A 23,263-nucleotide genomic window follows, 5' to 3' on the forward strand; every position below is an offset into this window, starting at 1 on the left:
GTAATCACAGTGAATTAACATTTGGACTCACAGTATCTTTGGTTGATGTTGATTTCATTTATGCTACTGTAAGAAGTACGTGTTGTTTAGCATTAGACATCTAACCTCTCTAGCATTTGAAACCTAGCATGCCGAGCTAGTCTCAAGACAAAAGTATACAAAATGATGTCCTATGTCTTCATACTTACAGATCATATTGTAAAGGCGGACTCATAAAGCCACGCTGGTTAGAAATGTAATTTAATCTAAGTGTGCAACAGTTGGTCAATGCATTCAGATTGTGAAGGGGTGGGAGTCGCATAACTGAAAGCTGTCATTTATGCGACAGAACAGTTCACATCCCATCGGGATCTTCGTTTAACCCCTGGGGATTATAATCTTTGGGTATTCCCATTGCTGAACTATCAGCTCCAAAATAAAGTGTAATATTATGCATTGCTGCATAAGCCTGTTAGTCGGCACAGGATTACTACTGACAACAACAGCTGTTCAGTGAGTTAATAACAGAGGCCGAAGGCTGAAAGAGTCAAAAACAGAAAAATGTATTCTCTGCTGCTAATGACTGAAAGGCCATTAACAAAGAGTTGCGCTGCTAATGTAAAACCACATAATCCTTCCATCTGTGTGTCTGTGTGTCAGAGAGAGAGAAGGGATAGGGGGAGAGGGGATTTCTGAATGGGTGTGGGCATACTGATGCGTCAAAAGCATTGCTGTGCAGTGTGTAAAACCAGGCAGACAGATAACACACTGCAGCTCACTCCGACAAACAACATAGAGCAGAACAGAGCACTCCTTAAATCGGTCGAGACTTTACGATTATACGCAGCAAACATACTCAGCTGTGTGGAAAAAGCCAGAGAAGAAAAGAAAGCCCAGCATTTGGACACTACAGAGAAAAGAGAAAGCTGCAGAGTGCAAAAATCCAGATTCAAAGCATAGGGAAGACAGATATTAGAAAGAAAAAACCAACGGGACGGTACCAGCGGCTCACTATGACAAAGTGTTAACTACCAACTTATTTTAGAAGAGAAGGAGATGAAGGAGAGGAAGGAGGAAATAAGTGAGGAATGAAACAGAGAGGAAAGAGGAGCTTCCTCACACTTTGGTTCTTTTAATGAACTCATGAAATGCACCTGAAACAGTTTTATGGCATAATCTTTATTACCAAATGGAGTTTTCATTATACTTGCCATAAAACTCGTAAATTCCTCTGCCCTGCACGCTTCTTTTTCTCTTTTTTCGGTCCAACCTTTCGACCCGGCAGCTAAGTTGAGTCCAGAGTGTTTTCCCTTGCAGTGTTTCCAAGGTTGAGACTGACCTTCGACCCTTTTAGTTTTTAGATGAAGACTCCTCGAGTTGCTCGGTAAAAATGGATGTCTGGACAGCAGCACTCGCCTGCTGAAGAACAGCCTGTAATATGTTCTCCTGCCTGTTGCCGGTTCGTCTGCGTTACCCTGTGTTCCACGGTGTCCTGTTCCTTGTCTGCGTCTCTCTGCTTCTCAGCCCTTTGTCGTATGCTCCCAGGTCTGTTATTTTTAGTTCTCCCAGTTTAGGTGTCTTCAGTTATTTGTCATGCCCCACTGCTTGTTTGCCACTACACCTTTGTAAATAAACCTCACTAGCATTTCATCCACTGCCTGCATCTTGGGTCCTTCTTCCAACTCCACACGGCTCGCCTCGGCAGCCGTGACATCAGTGAAGAGGTTAACCTACACATGGATTTGACTGTTAAAATACAACCAATGCACACAGTCAATACCCCGTACAGCATCAACAAGCTCTTCCAAGTTTGTGTGCTTTATCCTTCTGCCCAGATGGAGTTGTCTGCACCATCTCATCAACGTCCTTCTGCTTATCACCACACCACACACTCTATCTACTAAACTTAAACCGATTCTGAAGTATGACTTCACTAACTTACCTACACAAGGCATTTTATAGAGGGATTTAATTTAAGTGCTTAATAAATAACATATTTATTTTCTTAATGTGCCCCTAATACAAATAAAAGTGCAACTTGAGGCTCAATATCTGGTCCCAGAACACTTTAGTATCCAGACTGGAGGAGCCGGGATCCAAAACCACTGATTAATGGACATCCCACAAAAGCTCCCAGTTATACGCTCATTGTAGAATTTATTTTGTGCTTTTAGGGGGAACAGAAAGACAAATGTGGCACAGATGAAAGAAAATGAAGATGTGAATGAAGAAAAGGTAGGAAAAAACTGGAAAAAGGAATCCGGGGTGGGGAAAACGAGCTGATAAGCAGGTTAAAGAACATATCACCATAGTATTTACTTCCCCATATTGGGCAGTGTCAGTACGAACTTGTGCACTGCATTTTATGAGCTCATACTTCAACTGAAGGAGGAGAGAGTGGGGTAAAGAACAGAATACCGAGCGAACGAATCAACGCCCCACTGAAAGAGGTGAATTCATGATCAAAACAGAAGGAGGCAGAAGACTGATTACAACTGAACTTTAGAAATGTCAAGACAGAAAATGCCATATTCATATCCACAAAAAGGTCAATAAATCAATGAAAAGACTTTCTAAATACTAGACACTTTCAATAATCTCTCTTATAAGGATTTAAGATCATGTGATGCGTTATACGTAATCTAGGTGGTGACTGCAACAACATGTAAGAAATCAGGACAGAAAATGCTGTAGCAGAACCTTTAGGCATCCACTTGCTTTGATCCATAGTTTAGCTGCACTTTAATTTTGATTGAATGTGTGATTTACGCATATATGTCTTCTTAATGGCAAAAAAAGCTCTGCCTGAAGTGAATATAAATGCTGTTTTTACCATTTGGAGGAAATTGGACCTCATGTTGGCTCACTGCTTTTCTAAAGTGAGACGCTATGACTAATAATGGGAATCCAGGTTAAAGCCCAGAGACAGTTTCAAGCCTGCGTTGGTGGCAGCTTTATATTCCCAAAGCATCTTATTAATAATAGAAATATTATATGTCATGTGAACACGAGCCAAATGCTTTATGATAGTAAAAAAACTTCTTGCAGTTGTGTGACAGATAATTTGCCTCCCCAGGAAAACCTGCTAACGTGGGTTAATGATCAAAATGATGGGAGTGTCCTCCTGTAAAAAGGAGGCGGTGAACGATGCTGGCAGCAAAGTATCTGTTTCTTTATAAAGACTTTTTTTGTGTCTTGAGGAACTGCGTTCCGAAGACAGTCACCCACCACTCTGTTAGGTACACATTCAACTGCTCATTAATACAAACATCACGTGACAGCATTTAGGTGTGTAGTCGTGTTCAAGAAGACCTGCTGAAGTTCAAACTGAGCATCAGAATGAGGAAGAAAGGTGATTTAAGTGACACTGAATGTGGCATGGTTGTTGGTACCAATGGACTGGTTTGAATATTTTGCAAACTGCTGATGATCTGCTGGGATTTTCCCACACAACTAACACAAACCTTGAAGCAGATCGGCCACAGCAGCAGAAGACCACACCAGAGTGGTACCTGAAACTGAGGCTATAATTAACCCGAACTGCACAACAGAGAAAATCATTTCTTGGTTGGATGATTTACTGGGCGATCGTGGCTCGAGTTCGCATTGTAATCGGAAGGTTGCTGGTTCGAGCCCCGGCTTGGACAGTCTCGGTCGTTGTGTCCTTGGGCAAGACACTTTACCCGTTGCCTACTGGTGATGGTCAGAGGGCCCGGTGGCGCCAGTGTCCGGCAGCCTCGCCTCTGTCAGTGCGCCCCAGGGTGGCTGTGGCTACAATGTAGCTTGCCATCACCAGTGTGTGAATGTGTGTGTGAATGGGTGGATGACTGGTTGTGTAAAGCGCTTTGGGGTCCTTAGGGACTAGAAAAGTGCTATACAAATACAGGCCATTTACTGCATTCAGTTTAAAGGGTCAGAACTTGATGTAAATAACACAAAACATGGAGCCATCCTGTCTCATATCAGCGGTTCAGGTTGTTTGTATGCAGTGTTGGGGAGTAACGGAATACATGTACCGCCGTTACGTATTTAGAATACAAAATATGAGTAACTGTATTCCGTTACAGTTACCGTTTAAAAAGGTGGTATTCAGAATACAGTTACTTTGTTGAAATAAATGGATTACACTGCGGTACTTTCCTGTTTCATATTGTCGCGGGTCAGGACTGTTTGGGTTTTGTTTGACAGCTACGTTCTGTTGTTCCAGGCGGCAGCGTTACGGTTGCCATGGTTACAGGGCGACGCTCTCTCTCTCTCTCTGCAACTGTGTGTTTCCTGGGTGAGAGAGCGCCTTTTCGTTGTTGTTGTTGTTGTTGTGCTAAGCTAACAGGCAGAATGCTACAAGCATAGCTCTAAAGAATGTAGCATCATGGGGAGTGTAGTTCGTGCTGCAGGGAGAATGGACTGCCATACACGTTATGGGTCTGTGAGCGCGAGGAGGGAGAAAAAGGGGAGTGGAAAGGTACGAGTTGTCATCGAGGAAAAACGGAAGCTGGAAGCATCTAAATATAATAATTTGTTCAGCCAATAAGAGAGCCTGACGAGCCCAGTTGTAAGTAAGCTATTAAGAACTCGACTGTACACCGTGTTCGTGTTTTCCTCCGAAACAATAAGTTCCGTTGGAGCAGCCTTTCAACGCCTCTCTCTGTCTCTCGCCAGAAAAGTTGACCCACACAACAAAGTAGAGCTATTTTTCGGCTACCAGCCGACAGGGACCCCGCCGTATTAGCCAGAGGTCCCTTTACTACAGTTCGGAGTCGCGGACCTTCAGTAATAGTAATAAATCACACAGCAATAGTACATTCACGTTGTTGTAAAAAGCATGATAATATATTAAGTAATCCAAAGTATTCAGAATACGTTACTGTCATTGAGTAACGTAACGGAATACGTTACAGAATACATTTTGGGGCATGTAATCTGTATTCTGTAATGGAATACATTTTAAAAGTAACCTTCCCAACACTGTTTGTATGTGGGGTATTTTCTTAGCACAGCTCTCAGTACCAACTAATCTCCATTTGAACCCCACGGTCTACCGGAGCATTGTTGTTGACCATCTCCATCCCTTTATGATCACAGTGTGACACCTTCTGATGACTACTTCCATAAGGATAACACACCATGTCTCAAAGCTCAAATAATCTCAAACTGGTTTCCTGAACATTACAGTAGGTTCACTGTACTCAAACGGCCTCCACAGTCGGCAGATCTCAGTGCAATCGAGCAACTTTGGGATGTAATTGAACAGGAGATTATCATCATGTATAGCCGACAAATCTACAGCAACTGTGTGATGCTGCCATATCAGTGTGGACCAAAATCTCTGAGGAATGTTTCCAGCACTGTCATGAATCTGTGTCTCAAATAATTAAAGCAGCTCTGAAGTCAAAATGGGGCCCAACCCAGTACTAGTAAGGTGTAACTAATACAGTGGTTGGTGTGTTGCAAATTAGAAAACAACCATAAAACTTATCACGAACTATTGGAAATAGTTTGAGATCATTTACGTACATAAAAGAACAAATATATTCCCATTAGCATGCAGTTGCTGGTTTGTGGATTGCTCCATTTAAAAAAAGATATTACTGGATAATGATCAGAGGTCCATCAATGCCAGTTTATGATTATTTTATATGCTGCCGGGTAGCTATGAAGATGTACTGGAGATTTATTCGTGGTTGTACATTGTATGTTATTTCCCATATTTTTGGGATGCATAAAGACCGTTTCATGTAAAGCTAGCAAATAAATGTATTGCAGTAAAAAGTAGTTTTTTATACTTGAACGCAGTAGTAAGCAGAAACTGTAAAAGAGGAATAGTAACACAAGACTGTAGTAAAGATAATTAAGTAAATGTAATTTGTCATCTTGTCAAATGTGTTGTATGATAGAAAAATGAAGTGATTGCACAGGTGCTAAGAACTGCAGTTCTTCTAAAGGCCTGTAGAGGGTGGCACCAAATTCTGCTTCCACTCCCATGTTATGAAGTCCAATATTACAGCATTACAAAGCATATTTGCAGCCTGGTACAAAAATGGTTTTGCTCTCCATGGAGAAGTTCCCCTTCAACTGTATAGATTAGTTTTTTATAACCCATCCATCTGGATACTGAACTGGAGGTCATGGCCAGTTTGACTGACAGGTGGTCCGACAGAGGGAGCTGAGTGGCGTCTGCTTGGCGTCACTTCTGCTATAAATGGAGCGAGTGAACTCAACCTCAGCACCCAGTGAACCGCTGGAGCGCCAAGACCAAAATCATAACTGACATATATCTGACAAAAAATAGGGGCTACAGATTTGGTAAAGATAGTATTTCTTTATTCTGTTGATACTGATACAGATACTGTACTTGTATCTGTGTGTTTCACACATAAATTTTATGAATGGAGATTTGCCAGTTTAGCTTGTTAGCGTTAGCTGATAATTTTGCACCTAAAGCTATTATGGAAATACAAGGACTGAAGGATCCCAAAAACAAAAAAGGTACTTTAAAACCAGCCACGGATGCCACAGAGCCTGTACTGTGCGCACTCTCACCTTCACAGTAGCTGCCTGTGACTTTCTCTTTTCTTTGAGAATAAAGTTTCTTTTCATAATAAAACAGCTGATCTAGCCCTTCAGTATAACTCTGATTAAAAGTTATGACATTCCAGCAAAACAAAAGTCGTGTGGTTGTTTGAGCGCGTGCACGAAACTGCTTCAGCTCTAAGTTGACTCTTTAGTAAGTTTTTTGTTTGTCTTTGACTGTGTGTGTGTGTGTGTGTGTGTGTGTGTGTGTGTGTGTGTGTGTGTGATGCTGTCAAAAATTCCATTAAAGCGCAGCTGATGTGTCAACAGCAACGCCATAAAGCACAGCAATTGGTGCTCTGGGTGAGCCTTGAAATAGAGGCAATCAAAAAAGAAATTTTACCCACTCAAATAGGTTTTAGAAATGGGCTTCCTCCTTGATTTATGTCCTGCTCAGCCAATGTTCCTCTTAACTACAGAGTCTTCAAGTAAAAAGAGACCTAGAGGTTGTCCTTAAGAGCATATTGGTCTTTCTGCTGACTTTCAGCGTATTCATATTACAAGCAGAAATTTTCTCAAACTTATTGGATTTGTGTAATTGAAGTCTAGAATCGGTCAAAAGATTATAGAACTAAACATTATTAAATACTGGTAAAGTCTCAACTAACATGCATTCCTGCCTGTTGGTGCATAGCTGTTGAAACATGACCTTGTTGTTCAGTGACTAATACTTCATTTGATAATTTTTTTTTTCCCCTGTCCCATTTGGTTCTTTAGCCATCAGAATTGTTGTCTGAAGACCAACAAGGATACCCAATGGATTTACTTTGCCAAATGGATCATCGTGGCATTGCCGTATTGGTCCATTTGGTCGATCTTTGTTTTTATTATTTATTATATTTTATTTTCAGATGTTACAGACAGGACAGACATGAGTGAGGGATAGGAAAGGGAGAAAGAAAGAGGAAAGAAAGGAAAAACAGAAGGGGAGAGGGACAGTGAGAAAGGGGGGGAGAAAAAAAAATAAAAATCTCCTGGATCACCTGTTGAGAGAAGAATAGAAAACAAGCAAAAAAAGACAAAAAAAAAAAGCAACATACTAAACACAACACCATCGCATTAATCTAGCTAAGTGTAAACAGCAGTAAATACTAAATATTCAATGTTGTTGTGCAGCACGCAGGACAGATGTGCTTCGAAGTAGCAGCCAAGAAAGGTGTAATTTGGGTCTGCGAGCAGTGAACACCCGTGTGCATACCTGTGTGGATCAGCGCGCTTGTATTCCAAAGGTTTCTCCATGTAACGATCTGCTAGGGAGTGTGGGGGGGCCACAGCCCCGTCCTCCGGGGTGTGAAGCAGGTATGGAGGAGATCAAAACTCCAGACATCCAGAGGCCCCCAGAACACAAGAGACCAAGGAAGACCAACAGAGGGGCAGCCGCGCCACTGTCCCAGTAAGAGCTGAGGAGAGTCCCAGATGAGGGTTCACTCAGCAGCCGCGGAGCAGAAGCCAGGGGGAGTTGCAGTGACGCGCCCATGAGCTCCGCCGGCCGCCAGCTGTGCCCGAGTCACCCCACCCCCGAAGGGGCCCGAGCGAGCCCCAGGCTCCAGGCCCCGATAAGCGGCCGCCAAGGAGTGAGCCGGTGTGTACCTGGACGCCCACCCCCAGACACAAAGAACCACCAACGCACCGACACCTGAGGGAGTCCGCCACCGGCAGGGGAAGTGGTGGTGGGTGGAGATAGGCCTCCAAACCTTGGAGGGCCTGAGGTGTCCCCAGAGAGGTGGCGTCTGATACCCAACCTGACATATAGACACAGACATACAGGCACACACAGACACAAACATCCATTCCCCCCCTCATGCTCTCATATGCACTCACTCCACACTCAACCAACGTGGAGACAGACATAAAGAGACGCTGTACACACGATCACACTCCCCAAGTGTACTCTACAAACCGGGTCTAAGTACCCTTGCCCCTGGAAGGGGGAACTGCACCCAGACCCAGGTGGTGTTACCCTTTTCCCTGCGGTGGGGAGAGGCAGACCGCCCAGACTCCGCAGCAGCAGGGAGGCCCCACACTCCAGACCGCAGTCGGACGGCCAACTCCACCCAGCCCTCCCGCTCCAGCAGGCCGCAGAGAATGGGGGTGGGAGAAGACTCCAAACCTCCCTCCACCCGCTCATTGTAGTGTTGATGCATGTGTGTTCTAAGGTGCAATTAAAACCCAGGAGGGCATGGAGCTACCTGCCAGAGAGCAGCAGGTAAGCACATAGTCCCTCCTGATAGCCCTCAATGTCTAAGTGTATTTAAAATTGAGAGGTGGGCAACGACGCCAGGGGTGAGGTGTACACCCTGATGGTAATTTGGACTCCGTGATTGTGCCCACCCCCAAGATCCTATATGTATGTGTAATGAGAGTGTGAATAATGTGAATGTCTAAGTTGTGGGATAAAATTGAGGCAGAGGCAGCCAGAAGGGGACAGGGGACATTTGATAACTTAAATGATTAGTTTTACATTTTTTGTGCGATGTGAAAAGCTGGCAAAGAATTAAACAACTCTGCAGTAACATTCAGTGTTACAGCATTTTTTATTTTATGGCCAAAACTTAAATATTCTGATTCAGCCTTACTACCTCAATCATCCACCTGTATGCCCACAATGTGCAGCCAGTGGGCATAATGCACCTAACCACTTCTTTCAGTGTCAGACAAAATGAGCTGCATAAGGTTAAAATGGTCAATACTGTTTCTGCCGCCTGTTACAATACAGCTCATCTTTTCTGCAACGGTATATATATATATATTTACAAAACTTGCATGAGTGGCTCCAGTGTTGGATACAAGTGACAAACTATGTAGACAGCGACTGCTTCTCTAGAAATAAAGGGGGTAAGTATGGTTGTGGCAAATGGCTATCCCTCCCCTTCCGCCTAAGCCTAATTCTGCTGGAGGTTTCTTCTTGTTAAATGGGAGTTTTTCCTTCCCCCTTTCAGACTCTACAGGCCTTCGCATACTAAATGTTAAAGTTCATGTCAGTACAATTAAAAAGAATGAACAAGCCTCTTCTAAAAAGACAATGACAGAACAGTGTCTCTGGAACAATGTCCTTTGGACAGATTAGCCCAGGCACAGCAAATCACCCCTCCACCACCTCACATCAACTTGAAGCGTGGAGGGGTGATGATTTGGGTTTTCTCTGCAGCGCCAGGACCTGGGCACCTTGGAGTCATTGAGTTGCCCATGAATATCTCTGTATACCAAAGTATATTAGAGCCAAATGTAAGGCATCTGTCTGACAGCTAAAGCTTGGCTGAAACTGGGTCATTCAATAGGACAATGATTCCAAGCACAGCAGCAGATCAAAAACAGAATGGTTGAAAAAGGAAAGAATCAAAGTGCTGCACTGGTCCAGTCAAAGTCCAGACCTCAACCTGACTTAAATGCTGCGGTGGGACCTTAAGAGAGCTGTGTATAAACGAATCCCTGCACATATCAATGAACTGAAGCAACATTGTAAAGAAAAGTCGGCCAAAATTCCTCCACAACGATGTGACAGACTCATCAGGTCATACAGAAAATGACTACTTCAAGTAATTGCTGCTAAAGGTGGTTCTACTCACTCACAGGGTGTACCTGCTTTTAACAGGAGTGTATAAAGTCTTATATACACTTTCTTTTTCACATGGCCGCATTGTAAATTAATTCTTATTTTTGAGTGGCATTCGAAGACATCAAATAATTTCTATTAGGGCTTTGCACAACTGCAATTTGAACACGTTTTAAGTGGGAATCAAGACATAGTGTCTTTAAAAAAAACCTGTGTGGCATCTTCAAGCTTCCTACATACATTAGTTTCAAACAAAGGTTTAATATTTTATTCATTCATTATTCATGCATTCATTTTTGTGTTGTCATTTGTTTTATTTGCAGCTATTTATCAAACTCTGTGTTCAAAATAAAATACACTGACAGATCTATCACTACATATCCAGTTCTGGGAAAGTAATAAAGGAAGCGTTCCCTGAGGGAACTATATAGTGAGAAACAGAAAATAAAAGATGCTGTTGGACAAGTTGATTTCACACCAGAAAGATCACGAGAAATGAGAGACTGAAAGAAACAATGAAGGTGGGAGACTGAAGGTAAAATACGATGTGTGTTTTGTGTGTCTGTGTACTTGATATATCCAGTCAGTAAGTCTGTTATATTTGTACTGGGTGGATTGTGAACACTTTAGGGTATCTGATAGTTGACAAACAGAACCAGTAATGCTGGAGAAAAATACAAAAATCATATTTTATTTTTCAGACCATAAGGTGCATTAAGCGAAACAAAACAGTCAGATAAGTCAAACTTTACTCAACTCATTCTTCTTGCTTCCTCCACTTCTGTACCATTGATTTATTAATGTTGAATTCTCTCGCAGCTGCTCTATTCCCATGTTGTTGCAGTATATTAATGACTAACCTCGTATTGTGGATGGATTATCTCAGTTGTTCTCCTGACTGAAGTTTGGTCCATTTAAAGCACTGGGAACCTTCACGTTAACTTTTATCAAGTGGAAAAAACGTTAGCGTTCACCCTCCAGCTTTGCTGTGTTTATGTTACGCTAACATAGCTGTGTCGCTAGCAATCATGTAGCACATTATTATATACCTGCTAGTCCAACTTCATTAACCCTAAAGTCACTGCTGTTTAGTTTTCTGTCTTCATTTATGTTGGAAGTGATAGCAGAGCTGTACATTTTAATTTTTTCAGAAACATCTCTGTGAGAACATGCTATATCATGTTTAGGTGGAAACTAGTGAGCTAACTTCCTGCTAACTTGTAACTCTGTTAAATTTATAAATTTGTTTTCATGGATGCCTGGATGCTAAACTTAATTGTTACACCTGGTAAAGCAGGAACACTTTTTAACCAACCACAGGTTGTCAGGGAAAAATGAGTATTCTCTGACTGGCTTTGACTGGTTTGCTGTCAGTCAAAATTGATTGTTAAACCGTAATCATACAAACCTACATACGCAGGTAAGTGGCCACTTGGCACCCTGTGGTCACTTTGGAAAAATGTGTAGTCTCTGACTGGCTGAGAAGTAGCTGTTAAAGGCTGCTGGCTGTCGCCGAGCAAAATTGATTGCAAGGAAGGTGCAATACAGAACAGTACTTCTTGGTGTTGTCATAGCAGATTGGTACAGTAATATGTCATTTGCACGAATGATGCTAACCTGTCTGCTAACACTTGCCAGTGAAATGGGAGTGAAACTGAAGAGTGCAATGCGCATAGGACATGGAGACCATTCACCTTCAAAATAAAGGTTTCATCTCAGCTTTTAACATCTGCAAGGCACGTTGCAACCCAGCTCTACTCCAGTTTCTACCTTTTATGCTGCTTTTGACTCATTTGTCATATTTCTCATGCTTAATTTTTTTTCTGTTCTCTATTTTTTAAAAAAAACTTTCCATACATGCATGGAAAGGAAAGTCCTGAAGTAGCACTTTCTACAAATTGCTGTGCAAAATCAAACAAACATAATATGTATGAGCAATGTAATAGTCAAACATTTGTTCCAGTGGTGCTCGTAAGTCTTATGGAGCATAGCTTTCCATCCTGGAATGTACTGAAAGTGCATCACTTTCCCGACAGGACTATGTATAGCACACCAGATGGTGACCACTTGCGTGAACACAGTGTAAACTGTATGAGTGTATTTTCATCAGGGCAACTGGACCGCTCAAACAGATGTCCCAGATGGGCTTCTAATGCCCGCACTGCACAGCTAGTTGCTTCTTAATGTCACTGTCAGCTCTTCTAACAAGGGAGCTAGTTACCGACCTTTATAGTGTTTCTATTTTAAAACCATCTTTGAAGTTTGTGTTTTCTTTGTCCTCTGTATGCAATGTCATCCAGTTTGTTAAAATACGCTTTTGTAATTTTCCTGTTTCCTTCTTCCTTTGACTGTAGTTGTTATTGTTGATCAAAATGTGTTTGCGTCCCTGTGTATGTGAGACCCTCTCCAACCTCTAAATCATCCGCTTACACTTTCAGTGTCAGAGGTGGTTTTGTCACAATGAGCCTTCCATTTACTGCAGAAATCCTCTTGGCCTTTACCTCCCTTCCCTCTTTTTTTTTTTTTTCAAACAACAGCAAGTGATGTTTTTTAGTTATTTTCATGAAATCACTGAGCTTTACTGTTTTGTACTCTGTAAAATATTGGCTTTTTCAGGAGTATCATTAGTTGAACACAGCCACCGGGTGTAAAAACGGGAGAAAGGCTGCCTTTTTTTCTTCTTTAGTTGTTTCCTGCAGTAGATTATGAGTGCTCTACTTTGTAAATGATGGCTCTGCTGCTGCTGATTTAATATCTATTGAGTGGTAGCTAAGAAAGGGGAATTTTAACGACTCTGAAAATAAAGTTTGGAATTTTTTGTCTGGATCAAATGACTTTTTCATAGCCTTATTGTACAGGGTGGGCCATTTATATGGATACACGGTAATAACATGGGAATGGTTGGTGATATTAAAGTCCTGTTTGTGGCACATTAGTATATGTGAGGGGGCAAACTCCTCAAGATGGGTGGTGACCATGGTGGCCATTTAGAAGTCGGCCATCTTGGATACAACTTTTGTTTTTTCAATAGGAAGAGGGCCATGTGACATATCAAACTTATTGGTATTGTCACAAGAAAAACAATGGTGTGCTTGGTTTCAAAGTAACTTTATTCTTTCATGAGTTATTTACAAGTTTCTGACCACATATAAAATGTGTTCAATGTGCTGCCCAATGTATTGGATTGTCAATGCAACCCTCTTCTCCCACTCTTCACACACTGATAGCAACACCGCAGGAGAAATGCCAGCACAGGCATCCAGTATCCGTAGTTTCAAGTGCTGCACATCTCGTATCTTCACACCATAGACAATTGCCTTCAGATGACCCCAAAGATAAAAGTCTAAGGGGGTCAGATCAGAAAACCTTGGGAGCCATTCAACTGGCCCACAACGACCAATCCACTTTCCAGGAAACTATTCATCTAGGAATGCTCGGACCTGGCACCCATAATGTGGTGGTGCACCATCTTGCTGGAAAAACTCAGGGAGCGTGCCAGCTTCAGGGCATAAAGAGGGAAACACATCATCATGTAGCAAATTCAAATATCCAGTGGCCTTGAGGTTTCCATTGATGAAGAATGGACCCACTATCGTTGTACCCCATATACCACACCAAACCATCACTTTTGTTGTTCCAACAGTCTTGGAGGGATCCATCCAATGTGGGTTCGTTTTGTTTGTTAACTTCACCATTCACATAAAAGTTTGCCTCATCACTGAACAAAATCTTCTGCGTGAACTGAGGGTCCTGTTCCAATTTTTGTTTTGCCCATTCTGCAAATTCTGTGAGCCAATCTGGGTCATCCTCGTTGAGATGCTGCAGTAGCTGGAGTTTGTAAGGGTGCCATTTGTGAGTAGCTAATATCTGCCGAAGAGATGTTCGACTAATGCCACTCTCCAGTGACATGCGACGAGTGCTACGCTGTGGGCTCTTGCTGAATGAAGCTAGGACAGCCACTGATGTTTCTTCATTAGTGACAGTTTTCTTGCGTCCACATTTTGGCAAATCCAACACTGAACCAGTTTCACGAAACTTAGCAAGCAGTTTGCTTGTCAAGGCGCGGCTGTGTGGCAGGCAGGAGGAGGACCCAAACGCAAAACTCACAGACACGGGGATGAACTCAAAATCACAGCTTTAATGCTGGAATGGCAGAACATAGGAAATACAAAACTAAACTGGGAAAAGTAAACTAACATACGCAGAGAGACACAGGGAGATCCACACAACATGAGGGACGACGTCACGCTGAACAGAGGGAGACGCAGACAGAAATACACAGAGGGTTAACGAGGGGAGTGGGAACACACGGGGAACACAGGTGACACTGATAGCCATAACGAGACAGGGCGGGGTGAACTGAACACTGACGGGAGAGGTGAAACAGGGAGCACAGAGGTTCAGACAGGAGGAGAGAGAGCACGAGTAGAACACCAACATAACAGGCAGGGGAGACACGGAATAAACACGAAAGGGGACGAGGGCTCATAAATACATAGAGGGGCACACAGGGAGACATGAAGGGCAAGGGATCAAAACTAGAAGCCAAAGAATAAATCACACAAGTACAATAATACGAAAATCACAAAGAACTAAAAACGCTGGGTCAGGAGACCCAGGACCGTGACAGTACCCCCCCCTCAAGGGCTGGCTCCAGACAGCCCAAACACAGAAAAACAAAACCAAACAGAAAACAACCCAGGGCGGGCGGCGGGGGCCCAGGACGGAGGGCTCGGAACAGAAAACAAAGAGCACAGAAAACACCGGAGCCCAAGAAAACAACCCAAAACACAGAGCAGTTCAGGGGGCCGACCGTGCGGAAGGCAACGGCGGAGACGCGGAAACAGTTCAGGAGGCCGACCGTGCGCAAGGCAACGGCGGCGACGCGGAAACAGTTCAGGAGGCCGGCCGTGCGCAAGGCAACGGCGGCGACGCGGAAACAGTTCAGGAGGCCGGCCGCGCGCAAGGCAACGGCGGCGGCGAAGGAGACGACGGAGCAGTTCAGGAGGCCGACCGCGCGGAAGGCAGCGGCGGCGGCGCAGGAGACGACGGAGCAGTTCAGGAGGCCGACCGCGCGGACGGCAGCGGCGGCCCTCCAGTCCCAGGCGTGCCGGCCATGGCCCGGTGGGCGCAGGGCCAGACGAGGCAGCTGATGAGGATGCTGGACCAGACGAGGCAGCTGATGAGGATGCTGGACCAGACGAGGCAGCTGATGAGGATGCTGGACCAGACGAGGCAGCTGATGAGGAGGCTGGACCAGACGAGGCAGCTGATGAGGAGGCTGGACCAGACGAAGCAGCTGATGAGGAGGCTGCGGCAGACGAAGGCTCTGAAGAGGAGGCTGCGGCAGACGAAGGCTCTGAAGAGGAGGCTGCGGCAGACGAAGGCTCTGAAGAGGAGGCTGCGGCAGACGAAGGCTCTGAAGAGGAGGCTGCGGCAGACGAAGGCTCTGAAGAGGAGGCTGCGGCAGACGAAGGCTCTGAAGAGGAGGCTGCGGCAGACGAAGGCTCTGAAGAGGCTGCAGCAGACGAAGACTCGGAGGCCGGGCCAGGCGAGGTTGCAGAGGCTGAGGCCGGGCCAGGCGAGGTTGCAGAGGCTGAGGCCGGGCCAGGCGAGGTTGCAGAGGCTGAGGCCGGGCCAGGCGAGGTTGCAGAGGCTGAGGCCGGGCCAGGCGTAGCAGAAGCACAGGCGGATGTAGCCGGGCCAGGTGATGACGAGGCGGTCGCAGATGGCGGCTGGACAGGCTCCTCGGGCCCTCCAGCTGATGCGGCGTGAGGCTGAACGGGCCCCTCGGACCCTCCAGCGGAGACAGGAGGCTGAACGGGCCCCTCGGACCCTCCAGCGAAGACAGGAGGCTGAACGGGCCCCTCGGACCCTCCAGCGGAGACAGGAGGCTGAACGGGCCCCTCGGACCCTCCAGCGGAGACAGGAGGCTGAACGGGCCCCTCGGACCCTCCAGCGGAGACAGGAGGCTGAACGGGCCCCTCGGACCCTCCAGCGGAGACAGGAGGCTGAACGGGCCTCTCGGACCCTCCAGCGGAGACAGGAGGCTGAACGGGCCTCTCGGACCCTCCAGCGGAGACAGGAGGCTGAACGGGCCTCTCGGACCCTCCAGCGGAGACAGGGAGGTGCTGGCCGGGCTCACTGGAACCCCCAGCGGACGAGGTAGATGGCGGCGTGGGAGCCGCGGAGTCCTGGATGAGCTCATCCGAGCTTCCAGCAGGAGCCGATGTAGAGCCAGAGAGGATTGGGACCCCGGGCTCAATGTTAAGCTGGCTAGAAAACCGCACTGCTACGGGGAACTGGGCCAAAGGTTCAGGTGCGAGCTGAGCTGCCGGACACACGGGGACCTGAGCTGCCGGACACACGGGGACCTGAGCTGCCGGACACACGGGGACCTGAGCTGATGTCTGTAGTGACGGTTGTGGTGCTGGTGGTTGAGTGGGTGACTGTGCTAAAGGAGGCTGCACTGGGGACACTGGAGACTGCACTGGGGACACTGGAGACTGCACTGGGGACACTGGAGACTGCACTGGGGACACTGGAGACTGCACTGGGGGTTGTAGTGGAGGTGTAACGGGTGAAGGAGTGGCTGAAGTGGCTGTGGGTCGGGAAAATGATGGTTGTGAAGTTGGAAACCGAGCTGACGATAAGGCCGATGATTCCTCTACCAACTGAGCTATTGACTGGGCTAAGGATTGAAATAAGGTTTGTAGTAAGTCAGGCTGTGGATGTGACTGTGCTATGGGAAGCGAGGCTGAATGTGGTGGAGGTGGCGACTGAGCTTCGGGCCGGGCGGCTAACAGAGATTCATGGCGAGTCACTCCTGGCAACTCTGTAGGCCTTAAGCTGTCCATGTTAGGAGTAGCAGTCTCTAAAACAGTCACAGCACAGGAAGATCCAGGTTTAGCAGAGTCAGTAATACCGAGCACAAAGGGATCCGTTGCGGACACAGGAGCATTCACACAAACGGTTTCTAAGTATATAGGTTGGAGAGCAGCATAGTCCAGGAGTGAAGAAACACCATTCACAGTCTTATACTCAGCAGGTACAGGGACCTCAGAACTGTTAACTTCACGGTGTTGTTCATGAGTATGCAGCTCAACAATAGTCTTTTGCTTCTCTAAAGTGAGATTATCAGTCTGTGTGTTAATTGCTGCTGACCTGGGAGGAGCACAGGAAAAATAGTCACACTGAAACATGGGCGTGAGGGTAGGCAATGCAGGTTCAGGATTAACCGACCCAGAATTACCAGACACGGAGTTAATGGCCTCTGGGATGACGCGCATGGAGCTTACAGTGCCAGGATTCTTTAATTCAGCATGAACAGCAGTCTCTGGGGGGGTAATGAACTCAGTCTCGTGCTTAAAAGGTGCGGAGGTGAACTTAGAAACATTATGAGCCCTGGAAACACAGTCATATTCAAACTCACTATTCATTTCTGATGTGTTACGGACCTGAAAAACAGCGGACTCAGGAGCAGAATATTGTCCGAGTTGGTCCGACTTGGAAGTGGCATGGAAGAAACAGTTAGTGTCACTCACCACCGGAGTTTGCTCTGAAACGTTAGGGCGGCGGCGGCGTGAGCGCCGTTTTCGCCGAGAGGGGGGAGGAGATGAGCCGGGCCGCGAATCCTCCAGCGGACCGGGCTGAACGTCCTCCGACCCCTCACACTGGAGAGGCAGCTCCGGGCGGACGCCTACGGTGGAAACAAGGAAGTCCCGGATGTGGGGGTGCAGCGCGCCGAACAGCCACGGGAGTCCGGACACCATCCGCTGTAGACGGGCGGCTACGACCTCCCGGTGTTCGTCTCCTGGCAGCGCCTCCCACTCCTGACAGTGGTACTCCACCGTATAGATCAAATCCTCCCGGAGCTCAGCGGAGGGGTTGTGAGTTGCTGGGTCCATTACTGGTGACGTCGTACTGTCAAGGCGCGGCTGTGTGGCAGGCAGGAGGAGGACCCAAACGCAAAACTCACAGACACGGGGATGAACTCAAAATCACAGCTTTAATGCTGGAATGGCAGAACATAGGAAATACAAAACTAAACTGGGAAAAGTAAACTAACATACGCAGAGAGACACAGGGAGATCCACACAACATGAGGGACGACGTCACGCTGAACAGAGGGAGACGCAGACAGAAATACACAGAGGGTTAACGAGGGGAGTGGGAACACACGGGGAACACAGGTGACACTGATAGCCATAACGAGACAGGGCGGGGTGAACTGAACACTGACGGGAGAGGTGAAACAGGGAGCACAGAGGTTCAGACAGGAGGAGAGAGAGCACGAGTAGAACACCAACATAACAGGCAGGGGAGACACGGAATAAACACGAAAGGGGACGAGGGCTCATAAATACATAGAGGGGCACACAGGGAGACATGAAGGGCAAGGGATCAAAACTAGAAGCCAAAGAATAAATCACACAAGTACAATAATACGAAAATCACAAAGAACTAAAAACGCTGGGTCAGGAGACCCAGGACCGTGACATTGCTAACTGTAGCATGGGAGATGGGTGGTCTCGTAGGGTGTCTTGCATTGAAATCTGCTGCAATGACCTGGTTTCTGCGTTCACCAGATATCAACACAATTTTGATCCGCTCCTCACGTGTTAACCTCTTCGACATATCAATGGCTGTGAACAAAGAGAAACTTGTAAATAACTCATGAAAGAATAAAGTTATGTTGAAACCAAGCAGACCATTGTTTTTCTTGTGACATTACCAATAAGTTTGATGTGTCACATGGCCCTCTTCCTATTGAAAAAACAAAAGTTGTATCTAAGATGGCCGACTTCTAAATGGCCACCATGGTCACCACTCATCTTGAGGAGTTTGCCTCCTCACATATACTAATGTGCCACAAACAGGACTTTAATATCACCAACCATTCCCATGTTATTACCGTGTATCCATATATATGGAACACCCTGTACACATTTGATCGCGCATGTTAATTGTCAAGACCTCAGCTCTGCAGAACTCAGCTGTGATTAAAACTTGCAGGCGTCTGAAGCTGTCACAGAACAATGTGGAGAGAGTCAAATTAAATATTGAACATTTTTGTCTGAAAGCAATCCAAACTGAATTAAATTACACAGCGGCTGAGTTTTGACAACAGAGTATAAAATGAGGGGGGCGAAGCAATTATGTGACACCAAAACACAACACAGCCTTTGGGTTTTAATCCATACGTTACCTCATCTATCAGTTTATTTGTAACGCTGTATAATTCCATTGTTACCAAACGGTGAATTATTATTTAATTAAACGTTTAGACTAATCTTTACTAATGGGTTATGAAGTTTGACAAATACCATTTCGTGCATCTATGAGCGCATTTTTTATGGCCAGCATAATGTTGAATGCGTAGCTTATGATGTTTGTTCCAAAAAACATGAAAGAAGGCAGAGGAGGTGGTAAAACACAAAACTGATAATGCAATCATTATTTTTACAGTTGCAATACAATACATAATATATAATTCATAAAGCAGTTGTTTCACATTACACAAAGTAATTAGAATATAATATAAATTATAGTATACACTCACCAGCCAATTTACATTAGGACAGGTGGGAATTAGGTACGCCTGTTCAACTAATCATCAACACAAATATCTAATCAGCCAGTCACACATGGCTGGAACTCAATGCAATCAGGTTTACAGACATGGCCAGGCAACCTGCTTAAGTTCAATCTGAGCATGAGAATGAGGAAGAAATGTGATTGGTTGTTGGTCCCAGATGGGCTGTAGTAAGTACTGTATGAATATGTAGTGTGTGAGTATTTCAGCCCAGCCCGTCCTGCTAATCTGCTGGGATTTCCCCACACAGCTTTCACATCTTAAACATCTTAACCTGGTTCGGGAACAGCACCATGCAGGACAGACGAGCTCTACAGAGGGTTGTGCGGTCAGCTGAGCGCACCATCCGCTCCGAGCTCCCTGACCTGCACTCAATCTACAGCAGGCGGTGCTGGACCAAGGCCAGGAAGATCGTGAAGGACCTCAGCCATCCCAACAACGGACTGTTCTGTCTGTTGAGGTCAGGAAAGCGATTCCGCTCCCTGAAGACCAACACAGAGAGACTGAGGAGGAGCTTCTTCCCACAGGCGATACGGTCTCTCAATCACACCACCACACAGTACTGACCCACACATATAGTTCTTACACACACACTGGACTTTCTGGACATTGTTTCACTTCATCACTTAAATCACTTTAAGCATATTTGCACTGCACAAGACATAATGTGGATTGCACAACACTGGTCACTACATTCTTCATTTCCAGTTAATACTTGTACAGCTGCTGTTATTGTGTATATATTTATTTATATTTATTTATTTATATTTCTTCATACATTCTTATATAGTTCTATACTGTGTATTGTGTATTTTGTTGTACAGTTATTTTATTTTCAACTTTAATTTATATATTTTATCTTATTCTTTCCCAGTTAAATTTACCCTTCATTCTAATTTGTGTTGTACAGTTATTTCATTTTTAACCTTAATTTATATTTTATTCCTTCCTAGTTAAATTTACCCTTTTTAATTTTTCATATTTATTTCCTATCTTATTCATAGCCTTTTCCTTTTTTTGTTTTCTTTAGGTCACGAGCAGTTGTCTAAGCATTTCACTGCATATCGTACTGTGTATGACTGTGTACGTGACAAATAAAAATTTGAATTTGAATTTTCTAAGGTTTACAGGGAAGGAGAATGTCCTGACAACAAACTACCCAGTGAGTTCACTGAGGGAAGATGCCCTGTTGGTGCCAGAGGTCAGAGTGGAATGGGCAGACTGCTTTTTGAGTTGACAGGAAGGCAACAATAACTCAAATAATCAATGATTACAAACATGCGGAAGTCATTTCTGAATGCACAACACATTGAACCTAGAAGCAGCTGTAGTCAATTCAATTCAATTTCAATTCAATTCAATTCAATTCAATTCAATTCAATTCAATTCAATTTTATTTATATAGCGCCAAATCACAACATAAGTCGCCTCAAGGCGCTTCATAGATACAGAGAAAAAACCCCAACAATCATATGACCCCCTATGAGCAAGCACTTTGGCAACAGTGGGAAGGAAAAACTCCCTTTTAACAGGAAGAAACCTCCAGCAGAACCAGGCTCAGGGAGGGGCGGCCATCTGCTGCGACCGGTTGGGGTGAGAGAAGGAAGACATCCATCTGCTGTAAGCTTACATTAACTATTGGTTTACTGTTTATTATCAATAAGTAGATGCCTGTTGTGAAGCTGATAAATCTTCAGGCTTTATGCGATGTTCAAGTCTATGTTAAGCACAAGAGTTGCTACTCTATTAAACATAATAGAAAGAGACACAAGTGAATGGTATACACATTAAAATACAGTTATACACTTCATGCAGCCGAACACATAAAAATTGTTTTCACCTGCATTGTTCTCATCATCCAGTAGGACTCGACAGAAAACTCAGCTGACTGCTCGTGATACTTGCTCTGCGTGTTGGGTTAATGGCAAAAACAAAAATATTACAACACAAAAACATCTGGACGGGTAAGTTGATCCAAAATTAACACCTATTGCAGATGATGCACACATTGCGGCTTTCACCACATCGACTTCGGCACAAGACTGGAGTAGAAGTCATTGCATGTCATTCAGGGTTAATGTCATCAAGTCATCAGCGAGCGAATGAAAGAAAACGTGTGTGTGTGTTTCAGTGTTTGAGCTTTTTGCCTTAAAGACTTTTATACGATGGTGATGATGACTGTGTGTGTGTGTCATGTGCACTATAATAAAAAAGGTGCAGAGAAAGCTTATCTGCTCAAGGTTAACAGCTCTTTCATGATAATTCTACTGTAAAGACCTGCCAAGCACAAAATGGATTTGATGTGTGTGTGTGTGTGTAAAGATATGTTTAAATACTTGATTTATGTTTTTATTTGTAATGCCAACATTCATTACCTTTATGGTGCTTACACACACAGGAAGCTTTCATAGTGCAGCAATAAACAAATCAGAAAAATCAGGAAAATTACAACACACACACACACACACACACACACACACACAGCCAGCCTTTGGGTCACACAGTAAGAACATCAGCCACAGTAGCTGTTATTATATGTCGGCCTATAAGACGATCAGTTACAGACGTATCCTCGTCTATCCCACTAATCACTCCCTGAGGTATTAAGATGGATTACAGCTGTTTGTGCATTCGAGTGTGTGTCAGAGAGAGAGGAAGGAAGGCAGTAACATACACTGATCAGTGCATCTTTAAAACCAGTCCCAGTCAAATGAGATAGATGATCTCATTATAGTGGCACAAGCCAAAGAGTGGTACATGTTAGTGCACAAGTGAACAGTGAAAGTTGTCACGCCCCACCGTGACAAGATTTGGGCGTTACGTTGTGTACAAGGTTGGAGCGTACCGGTCGTTCATAGATTCAGGGATCATGGTGCGTTCCACATACATCGGGACTCGGATGTCAGATGTCGGGAGTGATGTCAGTCCCGAGTTAGCAGAAAAAGCGAGGAAAAATAGGATGTGTTTTGGTTCTTAGCAACTTAGCTATTCATGTGTCACTAGTAATACAGACCAACAGTGAGCTTATAAACACAGCTGCGGGACATTAATGGACAGACCCCGGCCCCTACTCTGTGTATGGCTTATTTAGTGAGGCACAAATACACAACAGTGACAGTACTGATGGAAACTGTTTTACCACTGTTTGTGGTCACCACCATCTTGAATCGTCAACTCGCACTTGCTAGTGCTTTTCAAGTCAGAAATCATTTGAGGGAGTGTTCCAGATTCAATTTCCAAACGGGAACTCAGTAATTTCAACTTGGGACTTCTTTAGCAATGTATTATTAGCACTGTTGACTTACAGCAAACCTGATTTGGAGAAGTGGAACCTTTGCTTATAAATTTGGGTTAAGTTGACATCTGTGAAACTGTCACATACAAACCTCAGTCAACATGTCTCTGTGCAGGTGCTCAGGTGTAAGTGATGCTTTTTTTGCAGAACATCTATGTGCACAGATGGCTATTCTTCACATCTTGCTGAAGGATTATTAAGACTTGGGTTTTACAAAAAAGTGCGTTTTTTTTTTAGCATTTTGGGAGGAAAACAATAATTTCTTGGCATA

The 23,263-nt window shown here is 44.8% G+C and overlaps 1 protein-coding gene and 1 long non-coding RNA gene across 4 annotated transcripts in view; one reads left to right on the forward strand and one right to left on the reverse strand.

Annotated features, from left to right (window-relative positions):
* Positions 1-23,263, forward strand: part of LOC309697815 — a 332,892-nt gene that overhangs the window by 132,795 nt on the left and 176,834 nt on the right. The gene's annotated exons all lie outside the window — the stretch shown is intronic.
* The window catches only part of htr2cl1 (5-hydroxytryptamine (serotonin) receptor 2C, G protein-coupled-like 1), a 113,554-nt gene that overhangs the window by 58,119 nt on the left and 32,172 nt on the right, over positions 1-23,263 (reverse strand). The window contains exon 1 of one of the 3 annotated variants that reach the window (XM_082519707.1): positions 189-256. The exons of the other annotated variants lie outside the window; for them this stretch is intronic. The gene's annotated coding sequence lies outside the window, so the exon portion shown is untranslated. Of the gene's footprint in view, positions 1-188; positions 257-23,263 lie in introns of those variants that run through there. 3 annotated transcript variants of the gene reach the window in all.

This window comes from Aulonocara stuartgranti, assembly GCF_965226115.1.
Source record: "Aulonocara stuartgranti genome assembly, chromosome: 3".
NCBI lineage: Eukaryota > Metazoa > Chordata > Actinopteri > Cichliformes > Cichlidae > Aulonocara > Aulonocara stuartgranti.